Source organism: Pezoporus occidentalis, unplaced genomic scaffold, assembly GCF_034315485.1.
Source record: "Pezoporus occidentalis ecotype Australia unplaced genomic scaffold, CSIRO_AGI_Poc_V1 ctg3, whole genome shotgun sequence".
Classification (NCBI taxonomy): domain Eukaryota; kingdom Metazoa; phylum Chordata; class Aves; order Psittaciformes; family Psittacidae; genus Pezoporus; species Pezoporus occidentalis.
This window is the reverse complement of record NW_026914940.1, coordinates 1,398,565-1,417,455: the sequence shown is the minus strand read 5'-3', so window position 1 is coordinate 1,417,455 and position 18,891 is coordinate 1,398,565. Positions and strand designations below refer to the sequence as shown.

Below are 18,891 nucleotides of genomic sequence, written 5' to 3'. Positions count from 1 at the left end.
CGCTTCCCCCACCGCCCCAAAGGCATTGCAGGGCTGCCCCATGGGGCTCACAGGGGCAGAACCCACTGCTTTCCATGGGCTCCTTTTGCCATGCACCCTGTTGTTCCCACCGAAGCTCTCATCAATCCTGCTTGGCACACGCGAGGGCTGGATGAAGAGAAGCTGGAGAAAGAGGAGAAGAAATCCCTGGGGAAGTCGGTGGAAGCCTTCTTGAAGGAAAAACAAACTCCTGAACGCAGGAGAGGGAAAGGCAGAGATTTCCATGCGGAGCATGCACCGTTCTAATCCAGCATAGCCGCCTGTCGGCTAAAAACCAGTATTTCAGGCCCCAGCTGCCCCTTTGCTCCAGTCCCCGCTTAACTGGAGATGTCACAGATGCCTTTGGCCAGCAGTGCTGCAGTGCTGGCTGGGGGCGAGGAGAGGCTGGTTCGCTGCGCTCCAGCCAGCGCTTGATGCTCATCTCCCCTAAATAAACAGTGTTCTCCACAGTGTTCTCCCGTTTTCCCTTCCCCTGGAAGTTCTTTTTTTTGGGGGGGGGATAGGAAGAGGTTTGGAGGTGCGAAAAGAGCCGGATGGGGTGAAGTGAAGGGATCAAAGGGGAAGAAGATCAAGGGAAGGGGGTGGAGGTGCCCTGGGGAGTCCCTCGGGAAAGAAATGGGATGCTCCCACCCTCCCTGAAGGCAGAGGGACAGAGGGTGAAGGCAGCAGGGATTTTTGCCTCGGCCCCTTGGGGGCAGGTCTGTGCCCCTCCACTGCAGCAGCCCCAAGCAGGGATGGGGGTGATTTTGTCAGGGAAAGGGGTCGTTTTCCTCCTCATGGAGTAGGAAGGGTTAAAGACAAGGGGCAGGTCCTGAAGTCTGGCAGGATGCTGAAGTCCCCCTGCTCTGCCCCCTTCTCCAGCCTTATCCCTCTCCTCTCCATCCCCTTCCCACCCCTTTCCGCAGGCTCTTCCTTATCAGGGGACCTTCCTGGGGCTGCAAACACAAAGGCAGCATCTTTACCCCAAAGCTGCTGGGATGAAGCACGTACCTTTTACCCCAGTCTTCCTCCTCCATCTACCCAAAATCTCCATTCCCCTCCTGCCACCCTCGGGTTACATTGGTGCGATGCACACACATTACCCCCCCCCCCCCCCCCCATATATGTGTGGGTTAATGGAGCAAGGAGTTAGGAAGGATGCTAGGAAAGAGGTAAAAAAGGGAATAAGTGAGAAAGGGTTAACGGCTGTTGCTGTCTCAAGCCTGAGCAAACCGTATGCCCTGGTGCAAAGCCACAGCCAAGCCGGGGTCCTGGGGAACCCCGCATGCTCCGGGGCTCCCCTTCATCCTCATCCCATCTTCCGTGTGCCCCTCGTCAGGTTGTTGGCTCGCAGCAGACCCTGCCCAATCCGGTACCCAGGAGCGGCGAGCCGGGGCTCTGCGCATCCCTCGGGGGGCGACCCGCGCCTCTCCCGCAGGGGTTTTCTTTAGTGGGGGGGGGGAAACAGAGCCCTTGTCATTCCCCCCCCCCCCCCCCCCCCCCCATCATCATCATCATCATCCCGGCTCCCTCTTCACCTCCTGGCTCCCCGCTTTAGGGCTAAGCTGTCCCGGGGAGGTTGTGCTGCTCAGACGCCAACGCACTCCGGCTCTCGCTGGCTCTTCTGTTCCATCCATCCATCCATCCATCCATGCTTCCTCTCCTCCTATAGGCTAGCGGAGCATGCCCGATGCGATACCGTGGTGGTTCAGGTCCTTGCCTATAGCTGCCTGTTTTACAAAGCTCCGATCCGTGCGTGTGCGTGTGTATGTGTGTGTGTGCATTTTATCCCTCCCTCCTATCCCTCCCTCTCCCTCTCCCTCTCTCTCTCACTCTAATGTGTGATCTGGAAAGCTTATAAAAGCCTGATGTAATCCTTAATGCAGCCCCTGGCTACAAAGACTGGATCTAGTTTCACAGAGAGAGATTCAGAAGCAGAATTCAAAGAGGAAAAAAGAGAAGCAAAAAGTGGGGGGAGAAGAGAGACGAAGCAAGCAAAGCAGACGAGTGGATTGCAAACAAACATCTCTTTCTGAAGAAGACCCTTCTCGCTCTTCGCTGCTGGGAAAGCTACTCAGAGCCCTGCTCTATGATTTTTCCTTTACGGAGAAGACTCGCTCGTCGGCTTGGATCTAATGATTTACTGGCTTTTAACGGCGTTTTTCCGCTCTCCTAAGGATTTCTCCTCGGCAAACGGCTTCGTTCTTTGCAGCTCTTCTCTTCCACCTGCCTGTCTGCAGAGACACCAAAGGTTCTCCCTTCCTTTCCCTCACCACCCCCATTTCTTTTAGTTTTCTTTTTCCCTCCCTTTTCCCGTTTGATCTATACATGTATATATATATATAAGTGCGTATGTATATATATATGTAGAGGCGAGAGTGGAGGGGAGCGGAGGGAGAGCTGTGCCATCCTTCTGGACTTCACGCGCTGCCCAATGTTGGGCTGGTTACCCCTGGATATGTTGCTGGTTTCCATTTGGAATTTGACAAAGGGAAGAAGGAGGATATAAAACCTGGGGGAGCTCTGCAAGGTAAGGGGCTCCCGGCCACCCTTTCCTTCTTCCTCGGAGGGGAGGGAAGAGGGGAGACACGACTTCTTCGGGCTGTGCTTTGAGTGCAGGGACCGGGGAGGGGGGGATGTCTCTCCTCATCCCCAAGGGAGGCAGCGGTTGGGTACCCGCTCCTTCTGCTTTTACCCCTGGAAACAGCACCCGGAGGATGCTTTCATCCCCTCCGCTCCGCAATTTGGACTGACGGAGCATAATCGCTCCCTGCCATGGGAAGTTTTAACTTTCGTGCATGCGGGTCCTGTGGGCAAACATCAAGAGGAGGTGGAAAATATTGATGTCTGCAGGATGCGGATGGGGGGGGGGAAATGCATTCTTGTCCTAAGGAAAGGAGCTGGGGACCGGGTTGTTGCTGGGGGAGAAGGCAGCCGTGGGGAGGGAAAAGGAGCTGGGAATCGCGACGGGGAGAGAGCTGCAGAGATAGCCTGCAAAGAGCTGCGAAGCCGCGGTGCCTTGGGGTCCGGGACTCCTCAGCCTGCAATGTTGGCAAACAAAGTCTCTGAAGGATAAGCAGCCGCTTGCCCCCGGCATGAATCTGCCCTTATCCCAGCTCCTTGCCTTTTCCTTGGTGAGCAGGGGTGTTTTAGGTATGTGTGTGGGATCCGTGCTTGCATTACCGCTTGTGTGGCACCTTCCCAGAGCTGGAGGCGATGGCTGGGGAGGTGATGAGCTGCTAATGTCCCACCCCAAAGGCCATTTATCAGTACTTAGCTTCACACTATGGGAGAAAATTAGCCTTTAGGCTATGTAGAGTACGGCACAGACACACGAACGCTGCTCCTGGAACTGAGCTTCTGGGGGATGCTGGCATCCAGGCATGGCTTAGCCTTTCTTTGGGGAAGGAAAAGGGGGGGGGGGAAGAGGGAGAGAGGAGTCTCCATCAGGAATGCGTAATTACAAAGCATCTTGTTCTGAATCACCCTGTGTGGGAATGAATCGCAGAATTTGTCTCTCCCTCTTCCCCCACCGCCCCCTTCCCTTTCACGGCCTGACATTCGCTGATGGAGGGTGGCTGTTGATGTATCTTCAGACTTTCGCAGAGAGGTGTTTCAGCCATGGCTCTTGCCAAGGCTGGAAGGAAAAGCAGGGTGAGGGGGAGCAGGTAGAGCTTCCAAAGGGACTTTTCAGCCTGGTTGTGCCCCGGTCCTGGCTTAGAGGAGGCATCGCTCCCCAGCAATCGAAGGCACGGGTTGCGGATCAACTCTGCAAGGTTGTGACTCATGTCCCTGATCCTGCCCTGACCAAGGAAACAACCCCTGTGTGAATCAGTTGCATAGAGAGGAGGTGGTAAGGAGGGGAGTATCAAGGCAAGGTCAAAGGGATGGACGGCAAGACATCCCCCTTCCATCCCCAGCCACCCCATCCCTTTGGAGCTGGGGTTTTCCAAGGCTCAGGCTCAATCCAGCTCCAGAGCGCCAGGGCCAGCTGACAGCTGATGTCTGAGGGAGGAGGAGGAGGAGGGGAAGAGGGGGGTGAGGAAGAGCAAAGCTACTTTGACAGATGCCAAAACCTGCCTGAGCGGCAGAGCGAGGATCACCTCAAAAGCGAGGGTACCAGGAGGTGGCCAAGGTGCGGGGTGCACCTCCCCGTCCCCGTTACCTGTTGAGTAGCTATAGGTTTGCTCTCGCTTATGCAAAGCCTATGGAAAAGCCATAGGGATGAGCCCCGGGCACTCCGCGGAGCTGAGCGGCGACCTCCGCCGCGTAGCAGGGAGGGCTATGTATTAATGATGATGACTCTGCTTTGGCTGGTGCTGAAATATCTGTATTATCTATTATCAGCTGGGAGACGAGGCTGGAGGCTTCGCAGAGCTGGGATCGCATCCAAAGTCCGGGCTGCTAAAGGAAACAAACAACTCCCCGTGCATATTAAGTGGGTCCCTAATTAATTAATGACTCATTAACCTGGGTCCCGCAGTCATTGCTGTGCCCAAGAACCTCGCGGGGGAAGAGGAAGGAGGTTGCGGGGCAGAGAGGGAGAGGTTTTTACCCTCGGAGGGTGCTGAGGAATTGCACCAGCTCGCAGCCAAGCCGCACTGCCCGGGGTAGGGTGGCCACGGGTCTGAGCCAGGCAGGGGCCATGGGGCACACAGGACATGCTGCTTGGTGGGTCTTGGGAGCAGGGGCATGGAGAGCTCAGGGGTGCTGGGGACACACGCACCAGGGGAGCCCCATGCTCAGCGCTGCATGTTATATCGGCGTCGGGGTGCAGCATCACTTCTGCTGCGGAGGGTGAAGAGGAAGGCTGGGCAGGAACTGGACAGGGGCAAGGAAAGAGCAGAACTCCTGGTCCTTTCCGTAGCACTCGGGATGCTGTTGCAGAGCCCTGGCAGCAGGAATAGGGGCTTGGACACCCCTTAATTCTCCAGCAAAGGTGGGCAGGCTCAGGGAAGGACTGGCTGCAAAGCAGGAGGGTCTGTTGATGAACCCCTGTTCCCCTTAATGGGGGAAACTGAGACAGGGGAACATGACAGATCCCATACCCGGGCTGAGAAGTGTGCATGTGTTTGAGGGGGGGAAAGGGACGGGAAGGGACGGGACTCCTGAACCCCAGTTAGCCCCTCAATGAGCAGCCAAAGGCAGCCTCCATGGTGGGGGAAACATCTCCACCCCATCCCACTGCTCTGCCACCCCAGGGAGAGCTGCATCGCTCTCTACCCCGAAGGCACCCAGGGATGGTGTGGGACACACACAAAGACCTTTCCCTCACTTCCAAGCACCCCACAGCCCCCTTTTTCCAACCACCCCAAACTTACCGACAAACCCCACCACCACCCTCATTCCCTCCTTCCCATAGGATCGGGACCATCCCCGCTGCAACGCTGGGTGGGAAAAGGATGGGGGCACCTCAACCTTCGTGTCAGGGTCCCCCCTTAACCCCGCAGTTTTATCTAGGGGGGGGCACGGGGCTTGCGGCGAGCGGCGGGGAGGTGGCGCTCGCAGCCCGGCTATGGTCGCCCGCAGCCCCCGGAGCGCAGGGATGCTCGGCACAGCCCGTTGGAGCGGAGACCCCCGCTTTACCCCCGCTAAAACCCCCCAAAGAACCAACAAGCCCCACGGCTGGGGCTTGCAGGAAGAGCTGCTCCGCACCCGAAACACGCCGCTCCAAGGGTTTATTCCCGAACATCGCATTCCCATGGGCTTCCCCCCCCCCCCAACCCCGGTATTTTTACCATACTCCCCCACATGTTTTCCCCTCACGCTTCTCCCCTATTTCAGCATCATTGTGAAAGAAGAGGCTATTTGGGATGCTAAGGGAGTGCAAACAGTGTGGGTGGCTCTTCTCACCCCTATAGCCAGGATGGGGTGGGGGGGAAACCCCCAGCCCCAAGGGCTTGCTTGGATGCTGTGTGTGAGCCATTGCTCCCTATGAGTGGGCAACGCGATGCTCAGCCGCTCTGGGAGTTAACCCAGAGTATTGACCAGCAGAGATTTTGCCCCATCATTGCTTTAGGAGAAGGGGGGAGATGGAGATGAAGGGGGGGTTCCCATGATGCTTGCAGATGGTTTTTCTTCCCCCCTTTTATTTTTAGGAAGGAGAGGGGGATGCAGTGTGATGCCAGATCCAAACCCACCTTCTCCCATAGCTCAAGCGTAGCAGGAAATCCCCTGCCATCGATACCTGTTGCAGGGTATCAGCTCAGCTCAGCTCATTAATTAGCTGCGTTGTTAAATAAATGAGTCAAAGCTTTTCCTTGGGCACGATCTGTGCTGCTTGGCCACCTTGCTAGGATAGGTGCAGTGGGCGAAGAGGGTTTTCTTCAAGATGGATGACAGGCTGTCTCTGTAACTAGCTCGCCTCCTCCCCTTGAAGAAGAGAATTCACATCCCCAAGCGAGCCTTCAAAGGGAAAGGAGCTGGCATCTGGCCTGGAGGTCTGCAGAAGATTGTCTTTCTTGGTGTCGCAGCACATATAGGAACAGCTCGATGTGGCTGCAAAGTGCAAAGTATTCCAGCATATCCCAGCACTTGATGCACAGGATGCTCCCGTGTTCTTCCTATGGCTCCCTCCCTAAATTCTCTGGGCCCTCTGCTTGTTTGAGGTTTGAAGAATGTGATGGGATGGAAGAGGGCAGGAGGGGGATGCTTGTGCTTAGATAAAACTGGATTAAGGCAAGGGTAACTTGCTGCTGGTTGGACTTGATGATACTAAAGGCCTTTTCCAGCTGAGTTGATACTTTGATTCTGTGATGTCCATCCATATATTTGGGTGGGACAGGGATTTGGGGCTATGAAGAAAGGGTCTGGGGCAGGGTTCTTTCAGCAAAGGTGGGGATAGGGATCTGCTTCTTTGCATCTCAGCTGCTTTGAACCACATCTCTGACAGGGAAAGCAGTATCCCGTATGCACTGGAGAGACAGGGCCCTCTTTTGAACTAAGAAACACTCTTTTTCTTTAGATGTGTGGCTCTTCCAGGTCCCAAATCCTTAGGGAAGCAATCCTTTAAGTCTCAAATCACCACAACAGGGACTGTGGAAACCCTTGTTTCTTCAAGTCAGGATGACCATTAACGTTATCCCGTTATCCTGGTGTTTAGCATCCTCCAGCACCGCAGGATAGGAGGTCTCATCTACCTTATGACCCACTCCTGCTGGCAAAAAGGCAGTCTTCCCACAGCACCACCCCACCCCTTCCAGTACCTAAAGGGCCTACAGGAAATCTGGAGAGGGACTTTCTACAAGAGCATATAGTGATAGGATAAGGGGGAATGGCTTTAAACTGGAAGTGGGGAGATTTAGATTAGATACAAAGAAGTTGTTCTTTACTGTGAATAAAGGACTGGCACAGGGTGCCCAGAGAAGCTGTGGCTGCCCCATCCCTAGCATTGTTCAAGGCTAGGTTGGACACAGGGGCTTGGAGCAGCTTGCTCTAGTGGAAGACATCCCTGCCCCTGGCAGGGGGTTGGAACTGGGTGAGCTTCCATGTCATTCCCAACCCAGTATTGGTAGCATTTTGTTAGAATGTAAGAGATCACTGACTAGAAGGTAAACTTCTTTCTTGAAGAGCAATGTGGCATGGAAATCCATGTGGAGAGCATACATACCTTTCCTTACATTCACCCCATGTGATTGTTGCCTTTTTAATATGGAATCATAGAACAGTATCACAGAATGGTTTGGGTTGGAAAGAACCTTAAGATCATCCAGTTCCAACCCCTTTCCATGGGCAAGGACACCTCACACTAGACTGTGTCACCCAAGGCTCTGCCCAGCCTGGCCTTGAACACTGCCAGGGATGGAGAATTCACCACTTCTTTGGGTGACCTCTTCCAGTGCCTCAGCACCCTCACAGTAAAAAGCTTCTTCCTTATATCCAACCTGATGATTTTCAGAATGCTAGGGCTACAAAACACAGCAACACATGTCAAAAAGGAAAAGAAAATGAGCATTAAATCGAGTCCTTTTAGAACTTCCATTTGTCATCACATCTTGGGCTTAGAAATAACCTCGCAGTGCCTCTTGGAGCAAGGGTTTTGTATTAGGCTGATTATGCTGCAATAATCTGTCATGTTGCTTCAGGAAGCTCTCAGGGAATGGGGGGAGAAAGAAAGGAAAAGAAAGATAATATTGAAAATGAGAGGGCTGCTCAATTGGTGACTGTCTCGCACAGACACACATCACTGCCCCCTTTATGGGGATGTAAATTGGTTGCCTCTGCCAGAGACCATGAGAGAAGGTTTGCTGATTTTCATTTGTTGGAGTGAATCACCCCCTGCCAATGTTATCAAAATTAAACTGGGGACCGTTCCTTCCTTTCCTTCTATTCCCTCTGTGCTTTTGTCTAAAATATCCCTTCATAAAACATTGATCAAGGAGCTGGTGATAAATGAGCTGTTGAGACTGCAAAAGCTCTGCTGTGTTTGGTGTCGTGCCTTGCCCCTGGACAACGGGGATCAGGGAAAGCAAATGGTATTTGGAGGAAGAAGGAAGAGAAACCCTGTAAGGAAATCCAGGCTTTCTACTCGTTTAGAATATCTGGGAGTAAAAACTGAAGCAGGGAACTGTAATCCAATGTGTGTTAGTGCATTATGTCAGTATGTTGGTGCACTGAAGTGAATGGATGAAGCAAGATACATGAAGTCTGCAAAATCCTCTTTCCAATGAGCATCATAGAACCATGGAATGGGTTGGGTTGGAAAGGACCTTAAGATCATCCAGTTTCACCTCCCTGCCATGGGCAGGGACACCTCACACTAGACCATGTCCCCCAAGGCTCTTCCCAACCTGGCCTTGAACACCGCCAGGAATGGAGCATTTGGCACTTCTCTGGGCACCCTGTGCCAGAGCCTCAGCACCCTCACAGTAAAGAGCTTTTTCCTTATATCCAACCTGAGTAGTTTTTAGGGTAGTGGTTTACTCCAGGTAGAGCTGCTGCTTGCTGACTTGATTTGGCCTGTGAGAAGGATGGAGGGATCCTGCATATATTTGGGACACCATTTTGTGCATACCACATGCATGCCCCAGTGTATATTATTGCCAACTCTTCTTCTGAACATCTAGTTTTGGACAGAGGCAGCCCTTGTTACAACTCATCCTACAATGTCAGCACTCCCACCTTCATATTCACCTTGTCTACTCCTTGTTATCAGGTTGGCTTTACTAGAAGGACATGTTCCTTCAGCTCTTTGAGCTCAGCTGGTCTATAACAAAGTCCTTGCTGATTGCAAAACGGCTCTTTTCTTTTTTCACTCTGCCAGCTATTAGGGCTATCCCATTCCTGGCAGACCTACCTATTCCATATTCATGGAGAGTTAGCATAGCTCTCACTCTAATGCTTTCAGGATAGGGGTCATCACAATTTCCATGCTGGAATAGATCTGGAGCTGAAACGCTTTGTCCCTATCCCATCTGTGCTCCCGTCTTCTTGTGGACCTCTCAGCTGACTATTTAAGCCCACAGACACACAAGCCACTGAAAGCTTGGTCTACCCAACACCAAACCCCATGGCTTGATTATAAGAGATGCTGCAGTGTAATCCTCACTGAGGACTAAGACCACTGTAGGGCTGATCTCTTCCACTGCCAAACCATGTGTCTCAGACCAGGGGTTCTGGTCTTCATTGAGACATAGGGTTTTCTGCACTTTGGTGCTTTCATTTCAGATAAGGATGCCTGACTTCCTTCTTCCCTATGGGGCTTCATGCCAGCTGTTCAAATGGACTTTGTCAAACAACCCTTCTTTAGGGATTCTCAAATGAAGGGCACCAGCCAAGTAGCCAAGGCATGAATCACCTTTCCTGTGTTTTGACTGTGAATGCATGCTCACCCTTAAACCTTCCTCCTGAGTCATGTTTTCTTTTCCTTCCCCAAGCCTTATTTTCTTGATGCTTTTCTACAACAGAGGGTCTGGAAGTCTGTTCCCTCTGGATCAAACACGTACTTTTCCTGGAGACCTTGTGTAACATTTCATCTTGCAAAATGGTCCTTTGTATATAGTCCAACCCATTTTGATATACAAGTAGATTAAGCCTGGGGTAGGAGTCTCATGCTCCATGTTGTTTAGCAGCAATTTAACAATGGCTATCTCCTGGAAACAAATATCTGCTGGTTCCTGCAAATGAAAGTCGATATACCTTCAGAAGGAAATTTGTCCTGATGGGGTTTTTTGTATTGAAAACCCTGTTGGTAGATTTATTCATTGTGCAGGTTCGTTCCCTTAACAAGTCAGTTATTCATTGGCCATTGCTTGAGGCTATGTGGAATTTATGGTCATAGTCCCGTAATCAGATATTTTGTTATAGAGGGCTTTGCCACTGTGAGAGGCTTGAATAAATCAACATGCAGCAAAAATTGATCCTCTCACAAGCTATTTCTGGACTCAGCTCTTGCTTTAAGAGTATTTTCTCCCTTCTTGAACCATGCTATGAAAACCTTTGCATCTGGTCAGCTCTACCAAAGCTATGCATTAGGGCACATACACTTACATTTATGCATTCCTGGGTATGATATTTTTGTTCTGACCATGTTTGAGATGCATTCTGTTGCAATTTCCCAGGCAAAAGACAAACAAAGAGGAAGGAGTTTTCCTCCATCACCTGTCTTAAGCATCTGGAAGGTAGAAAGGACTGCCTGAAAAAGGCTTTAATCAACTGCCAGCGAAGAAAGGGAAATCTCATTTTGAGTAACTGCACTGATGTCTTATGTACTAAAGAGCTTGTCCTGCTAATCTCCCCTTCTCAGATGTTGTTATACAATCTGATCAGCCCTATTGAGCTGAAACAAGGGTTAATTGCTGACATAAAGCTCCTCACCTTTGCGCATACAAAGAATGTAGCACGGGTGAGCACCTTGTTTTTTGGAGCTTAATAGAAGCTCACCATATGCATGCAATGGAAAGGGAATTTAGTTCTTGTGTGGGCCCCAAGAATATCTCTCTCTGAAGTTAAAATTACAGCAGGGCCTATGATTTTTATGGCAGAAATCAGGGATGGGAGGAGGGAAAAATCTCTGTAACCTAGCAGCATGTACAGCTGCTGTCTGTTGGGCCATCAGTGGTGTTAAATGTGTGGAATGCAAAGAACCTCTTCCCTGTGAGCAGGGCTGAACTGCCTTGACACATACACTTGGGCTGGAGCTTGGCAGTGGTATGGTTAGTCAACAGTCTGACTTGCTGCCTGCCTTGCAAGTGTTACCCGAGGCACAGCATCTTTCTAGGGAAACTGATGGCTCTAGGGGTGGGTTTTGATTTAAGAAGAGTCATAGAATCACAGAATGGTTTGGGTTAGAAGTGACCTTAAAGCTCATCCAGTTCCAGCCCCCTGCCATGGGCAGGGACACCTTCCACTCCAGGTTGCTCCAAGCCCTGTCCAACCTGGCCTTGAACACTGCCAGGGCAACCTGTCAATGTCTCACCACCCTTTGTGAAGAACTTCTGTTCAGACCAGGACATTTAGTGCCTGCTCTGCTCTGGGGAGTGCAGCCATCCTGAATGAGCATCAGATTTTGTGATAAGGACCATGTGGATTGTGGCCGTAGAGCATATGGGTAAAGAAACACATATGGGAGAAGAGGCCAGTGGGTTTCTGAGTCACGTCTCAGTAGAGGCAGCAGATGTGACACAGCACTGCCCTTCCAATTGCCCATCTTAGCCCTTACAGGTCTTCCACGAGGGCAAGTGAAGGAGTAAATAAATATGAATGTACATTTATTGCATATTTTGAATGCTCACAAGAAATAACATGCAAAATGTTCAATATTTTCTGTCCTGTGTGACTTGCTGGCTCCTGCCAGCTGGGGCTTTTAGATATGTTAGTAGGGATAGCAGTGCTGTAAGGACTTCCAGATCCTCCAGATGGAGGTGATTCTGCTACCAGCGGGAGAGATGGTGACAGTCAGAAGAGCAGCAAGGCTGGGAGGGCAAGGGGAAAGCTGGGAGAGATCCCAGCAAAATGCCCGTTAGCTGGGGGGATCCAGTTAAGTGGGATGCATGGAAATATCAGGAAGGCGTCCTTTTCCATGAGAGTTTACATGCTTATTGATGTATCCAAGGCATCCGTCTGGCACTGCCTGGCTATGGGCAGTGCCTACTGAAGTGGAAAAGCCACTGGAAGGGGAGGTTTTGGTAGCAAGACCCTAGGTGGGATAATAGTCCAAAGGCTGACCCTCTACCAAGACTAAGGAATATGGTGGGGTGGGTTGGAGGAGGTGATTTCCAGATGTCTCTTCCCATCTCAAACATCTGTGATTCTGTGAAGAGGGAACTTTTATGTCCCCCCACCCCGGCCCCAGACATAGGTGCCCTCAGGAGCTGCTCTTTGATCTGTTCATGGTGAGCCAAAGGCCTGCAAGCACTGAAGGTTTTCTTGCAGGATAAACTCCAAGGAGGGACTGTGTGACAACAGCCTTTGGTATCTCAGAAGGGAGGAAATCGGATGAGAACTGAGGTCTGGGTCTGAAATGTAAGTGTGCTGTGGTGTTTTGAATGAGAGCAAAACCTTTTACTGTGTGACACAGCCTTAATACCCCTCAAGAAGCAGAGACTGTCCTTGTTCTGTGTTGGGACAAAGTCCTGGTTTGATATCCTGTTGGCTTAATCTCTCTTTTCTGTTCAAGAACCCTCTTGGTAAGTCCATACCTCTTCATCTCTCGGAGTCTTCCACTGATTTTTAGCTGGGCTGTGGCCAGTGGTGATGTTACAGCATCTTTGATCAGAAGTGTGCGCACAACTTGCCCTAAGATGTGATACTTGGCTTCTTTTACTTCTGTCACTGAAGCCTTGCTGTGAACAGATTCCCCAGTTGTCCTGGGAAAAGATGAGGTTTCAGGCTTGTTCTGCACTTGAGAGGAGTTTTCTGGGATGTGAAAAGGGGGAATCCTCCATCACAAGCTTCTTCTTCCTGGTTGTGTGGGGCTGATGACTCGTGGGTCCTTCCCTTGATTGGTCTGGCTTTCGACTTCTGATTAATAGCAAAGATCTTAACAAAAGGACCTCTAAGACCATCTTAGAGGGTAGTATGAGAACCAACAGCATAAGGTATGATATGGGATGTAGTGTTGGGGATGAGGAACATGGCTGGTAAAACTGGCTGTGATTGCTACCAACTCCCAGCATGTACAAGGACTATTTCTTGGTTTGGAGATCATCTTAAAAGGTTCAGGGAACTAAACCACCTTTCTCTTCCCTGTCTTGAATAGGTTTCAAACGTGTTTACAGAGGAACTCACTACCAGGTTTTCTGTTTTACATGATGAGGGGAATGTGGGATGAAGCAGTAATGTTTGTCACCTCCCTCCCCTTGCCTATAAGGGTGGTTGGATCTAAATAGGACTTGGCTTTTTCCAGTCCTGGAGCTGGCTCACTAGGCTCTACTTGTGTGCAATGGGCAGCGCTGGGGAGTGATAGGAGAGCTGATGCTAAATACAGCTACCATGCACAACTAAACACATCGGAAGGTCCACACTGGACATGGCTGCCTTTCACATGGACTTGCAAAGTCTTCCTCTAACCTCCTGCACTCTTAAAAGCAGTTTCTGAGCTGCAAAGTTCATAGTGAGTTGTGGTGATGTGGTTATTAAAACCCCAGCCTCCCACCTCAAATTACAACCCAAATGCTGAGCGTGTTTCCCACTTAATGCTGGCCCTCTGAGGTTTCCTTTTAGCTCTGAGCCCTTTTGAAGTTGCTGTTGATTACAGAGCAGACAGCATGATCCCCCTGTGGAAGTTATTTGTAGTTGGGAGGAGGAAGGGAGGAAAAAAGAAATCAATCACCCTAGTGCAAATGCCAGCAATGGGGTGGAGAGCTAACGATGCTGCTCAGCCATACTTCCCACTCAGTGGCCCATCCTGCCACTCAGACATCCTTTGCTGTAAGTGTTGGTCTGATTGCTGCAACTCCTTAGACAGGCAGAGAAGGAGTAATTGGAAGCAGGGTTTAGCTGTGCAAATTGGCTTCTAGTCGGGAAGGTGACTCTGGTGGTGTAAGTGTTCTGTCCTGCTGCCAAGCCCTCATCAAATACTGGCAGCTGGGGATCTGCCTCCATCCTTATTCTCTCTGTTCTTGTGGCAACTGGACTGGCTGTTTCCCAGGTCATCAACAGAGCCAATCATTTGAAGTCATTGTGCTTTATTCCTTCCCAATTTATTGACCAATGCTGTGTCTGAGCTTTTCCTGATGAGCTCTTTTAGGCTTACATCACTTGATCACCGTGGGTTGTACAGCACTGAATAGGAGCATGGCCAATATAGAGCTCCTGTGTGCAGAGGCAGCTGGTTGGTCTATGGCTTGAATAGGGTGGAAAGAAAGCCATTGGAAGAGGTGAGGTCAACACTGGGTGGTCTCTGGTCTTTTCTTCATCTCCAGCTCAGTCCTATCCCTCTGACGCTTCCACGGAGCTGTTGCCATCCCCGAAGTACAAGTTTCTTTGGACCCTTCCCCAGGCACTCTTAGCCTCAGGAAAGCTTGGACTGGGGGTTCAAGAGGTTGGGGAAGCTGTTCCTCTTTGCTACAATGGGGTTCAACTCTTAGCGTCTCCTCGTGTTACTGTGGCAGAAACAGTGAGGGCTTTAGGATAAGAAAAGCACATATATGAATAGCTGATTTTTCCCTGTGGAAACCCAATGCAGTTGGAAAGCTTGAAGTTGTTTGGGGGTTTTCCTTTCTTTCTTTCTTTGGAGGCAAAGAGTCTTGCTGGTCCGTCTTGTCTTCCAGATGTCCTTGACTTGATCCATTGCAGGTCCTGGATGGCTGCATTATTTAGGGTTTGCCATACACTGGCCATAAGCAGCTTTCAAATGGTAACAGCACAAAACTTGGTGGTTTTGCACTGGTGTGGTAGGTGAGCAGAACTGGGAGGTGGAGGACATCAGCCCAGTCCAGCCCAGTGCACAAGCTGCTGATTGATTAATGGTTGTTTCCCTTTATTTCATAGAATCCGTAGCAAAGACTCCACAAGTAGTTGAGTCTCACTAAAACATTAAGTATTCTTCCCCTTGAAGAAGAAAAGCTCTAACATTGGCTAATATTCAAGGTGAAAGAATAGGGAGGAAACCTGGGTAAAATATGATGCTGTTGTTAGCATGACAGCTAGTACAGGCTCTGATTGAGGCTGAGCATTGTTGTGCTCTGTACAATCAAATTTATTAAGATCTCTTTCCTTCTTATAACAGGGTGGGTTTTACCTGGGCACCATGAAAGTTTATTCTCCTTCTAGTGAATCCTTGCAAGTACTATGCTGTGCCGGCATCTCTAGTGTGTGCGGGGGTATGAATCTCTAAAGATCTGCAATCAGTGAAACATTAACCTCTAATGTTAATCAACAATACACTGAATCATAGAATCACAGAATGGTTTAGGTTGGAAAGGACCTTAAGATCATCCAGTTCCAACCCCTTGCCATAGGAAGGGACTCCTCACACTAGACCATGTCACCCAAGGCTCTGTCCAACCTGGCCTTGAACACAGCCAGGGTTGGAGCATTCACCACTTCTTTGGGAAACCTTTGCCAGTGCCTCACCACCCTCACAGTAAAGAACTTCCTCCTAGTCGAAGTCAATGGGTTGCACAGTGGAATGTGGCATCTCAGATGAGTTTCCCAACTTAACATTGTCTGACCAGAGCTGCACTCCTGAATCTGCGCTTCCTGTCTGATGGATGCTCATGGCTCACAGGGCAACACAAGTCCAGTGCACATGTAGAAGAGACAGGCAGACGTGGTGGGACGTTCTACTCCAGTGACTTTCAATAGCTGGGAAGAACCTTGGCTCCTCCTTTGTACCCCTTCTCAGTAATAACAAGGAAATACACCACCGACTTCCCTGAGCATCTGTTTCATTCACGGGGCAAGTGATTTTCTTTGCTGTCATACTGATTGGAAGTTGAAACACCTCCGATCCTTTGTTGATTATGTTACTTGGAGCATTGAGCCTCCTGCAGGCTCTTAAAGCCTATATGCATGAATACCAACCTGTAACTCAGCAGAGTTTTTGAAACTACGTTTTCTTCCAAGACAAAGCCTGATAATTTCTGGCCATCCAAAAGCATCAGGAACATCCTGAATTGTGTCCTCTGGGCTGGATTCCAATGGTAAGTCTTTTGTATTTCAGACCCTCTTGTAGGATTATTGGAGCAGGGAGGTAGAGTCCCTACATGAGCAATCAAGGACCTTCCATCCCTTTTTTCTCTGCCACTATGGCTTTTTGCTGAACCCCAGGGTACTTTCTAATCCTCTCCTCATCTCACACTGTAGTTAGCATGCAGTAAATGGAACAGGGATAGGACACAGGTCCAAAACCTGCCCTGCATTTGTGCAGACAGCTTAATCTTTAGAACACACTCTGATGTGTTTCCAGCCCTGCTTAAGCAGCACTTTCCCATCCCCAGCCTGGCCATGGTTCAGAGGACAGCCTGGGACATGGGTCACCTTCTCCTGGGAGGGAAAGGGGTGAAATCCCCATCCATAGAGTTGCCTTGTGTTAATTGTAAGCCAAGGAGCAGAACAGGGTCTGAGCTATGTGGAGATGCCTATCTGGGGGCTTCTTTCTGTACTATAACATCTCACTGCAACAAACAGCCAATTTTACAGCTCCATAGATCACTGGATAAAAAACACATTTAATTCTATGGTAAGGTCACTTTTTAGTTAAAAGGGACAGAATGGATTTAATTTATAAGCCTCTCCAACTTTATGGCTTGCATTTAGAGTTATATCTATTATGTAGTGCCAAACACATAGTCTAAGAATTGATTCCCCCTTTCTCCTCCCTAGACTTGCTGTGTCAGGAGGATTCTGATTACCCTCCTGTTTGCTTCAAGCCAACAGATAGACTGAGGCAGACCTAAACCTCTGGGATGACATCTGTGACAGCAAAGTGTACATTTATAGGGAATGAAACCGGCCCAGATCTATTCCTGGGTGGGAATGAACATAGAATCACAGAATGGTTTGGGTTGGATAGGACCTTAAGATCATCCAGTTCCAACCTCCTGCCATGGGCAGGGACACCTCACCCTAGACCATGTCCCCCAAGGCTCTGTCCAACCTGGGCTTGAACACTGCTAGGGATGGAACTGTTAACAGTAGATTTCAGGCAAGATAAGTAGAGTCCAGAGGATGTCAAGGAGAAAGCTTTCAAAGCAAATAGTGGTGAGAGTGAGGGCTGGAGACCACTGAAAGGAAGAGTGGGAATTTGGTGATAGCAGTATGAAGTAGACCAAGATCATAACTCAATAGTTATTTCTGTAGCCATACCTCAGCATTACTTGATTTAAGATCCAGAACACTGAACACCAGAGAGGGAAAGACAAGGAAAGTCAGAGCTTTCGAGGCCAGAAAGAATCATTACAACCTCATGTCTGAGCTCCTGTGGACAGGGATGGGAGGTTCATCCCATGATGATTGCGCAGATGCTGTGACTTGTGGTAGGAATCAAATTAACCTTTTAGAGAGGTGCCATGTCTCCATTTAGAGGCTTCTAAACAGTGATAAATGGAACATATTAAAGTAAGGCAGACTTGAGGCAGAGCTCTGAAAGGAATAGGAAGCCTGGTTCTTCTTTGGAGCATCTCTGTGTCATAGTCCACCCACCAGGAGGGCAGTAAGGGAGGGATTTGCCTCCCTCTATTGCAGCTCTGTTTCTTGAGCCATAGTTTTCTATTTCTGTGATTAAGCTGTGCTCATAAAATTCATAGCAAACACTCTGGACAAGCTGCTAGCTGCCCTTTAAAGTCGAGGAGGAGAGAAGTGAACCGCATTTGCCTGTAAACAGCCCTGGCCATGCTTGAGTGAGTGATTGCAGTAAAACTAGAGCTATAAATAAAGCACATGTGCCTGTGTCCACTATGGAAATCTCCTGAGAAGATGTCATTTGCTTCAGGACTTCAGTGAAATAGCCATATTTTCAGCCTCTATATTAATCAGAGGTTTTTTTATTGCTGTTGGTGGTTGGGTTTATTTTCTTTTGTTGTTGGTTTTTGTTTTTTTTTTGTTTTGCTTTAGTGCATTCTGAAAATGAGCCAGCTTCAGTGTGCGTTTGCAGTCCAGAAAGCCAACAGTATCCTGGGCTGCATCAAAAGGAGCGTGACCAGCAGGTCGAAGGAGGTGATCCTGCCCCTCTACTCTGCTCTTGTGAGACCTCACCTGGAGTATTGTGTGCAGTTCTGGTGTCCTCAACATAAAAAGGACATGGAGCTGTTGGAGCAAGTCCAGAGGAGGCCACGAGGATGATCAGGGGCTGGAGCACCTCCTGTATGGAGACAGGCTGAGAAAGTTAGGGCTGTTGAGCCTGGAGAAGAGAAGCTGTGTGGAGACCTCAGAGCAGCTTCCAGTGTCTGAAGGGGGCTACAAGGATTCTGGAGAGGGATTCTTCATCAGGGACTGGAGTGATAGGACAAGGGGTGATGGGTTCAAACTGAAGCAGGGGAAGTTCAGGTTAGGTATAAGGAAGAAGTTCTTTACTGTGAGGTTGGTGAGGCACTGGAATGGGTTTGCCAAAGAAGTGGTGAATGCTCCATCCCTGTCAGTGTTCAAGGCCAGGTTGGAGAGAGCCTTGGGTGACATGGTTTAGTGTGAGATGTCCCTGATCAGGGCTGGGGGGTTGGAAGTGGATGATCTTAAGGTCTTTTCCAACCGAAACCATTCTGTGATTCTATGATCCTATGAGAACAAAGTAGTAGAGCACACCCAGACCAAAACAGCAATGTGAACGAGATGTTAAGGGACCCTTGGACCAAAGGTAGCAGTCAGTGTCCAGGAACAAGACAGGGATGAAGAGGGACAGCACATTCCTTGTACAGGGTCACACCATGGCAGTGGTGGCTGTTCCTCCTGTGGGCTGGAGGCACCCTTCCCCTAAAGCTGCATCCAGGCTGGGTT

At 49.8% G+C, this 18,891-nt stretch overlaps 1 protein-coding gene across 2 annotated transcripts in view; it reads left to right on the top strand.

The window, feature by feature from the left end:
* Window positions 1–1,531: 1,531 nt before the first annotated feature.
* Window positions 1,532–18,891, top strand: part of ADGRB1 (adhesion G protein-coupled receptor B1) — a 286,315-nt gene continuing 268,955 nt past the window's right edge. The window contains exon 1 of one of the 2 annotated variants that reach the window (XM_062626900.1): window positions 1,532–2,548. The gene's annotated coding sequence lies outside the window, so the exon portion shown is untranslated. The remainder of the gene's footprint in view (window positions 2,549–18,891) is intronic. The other variant, XM_062626901.1, reaches the window with a different exon arrangement.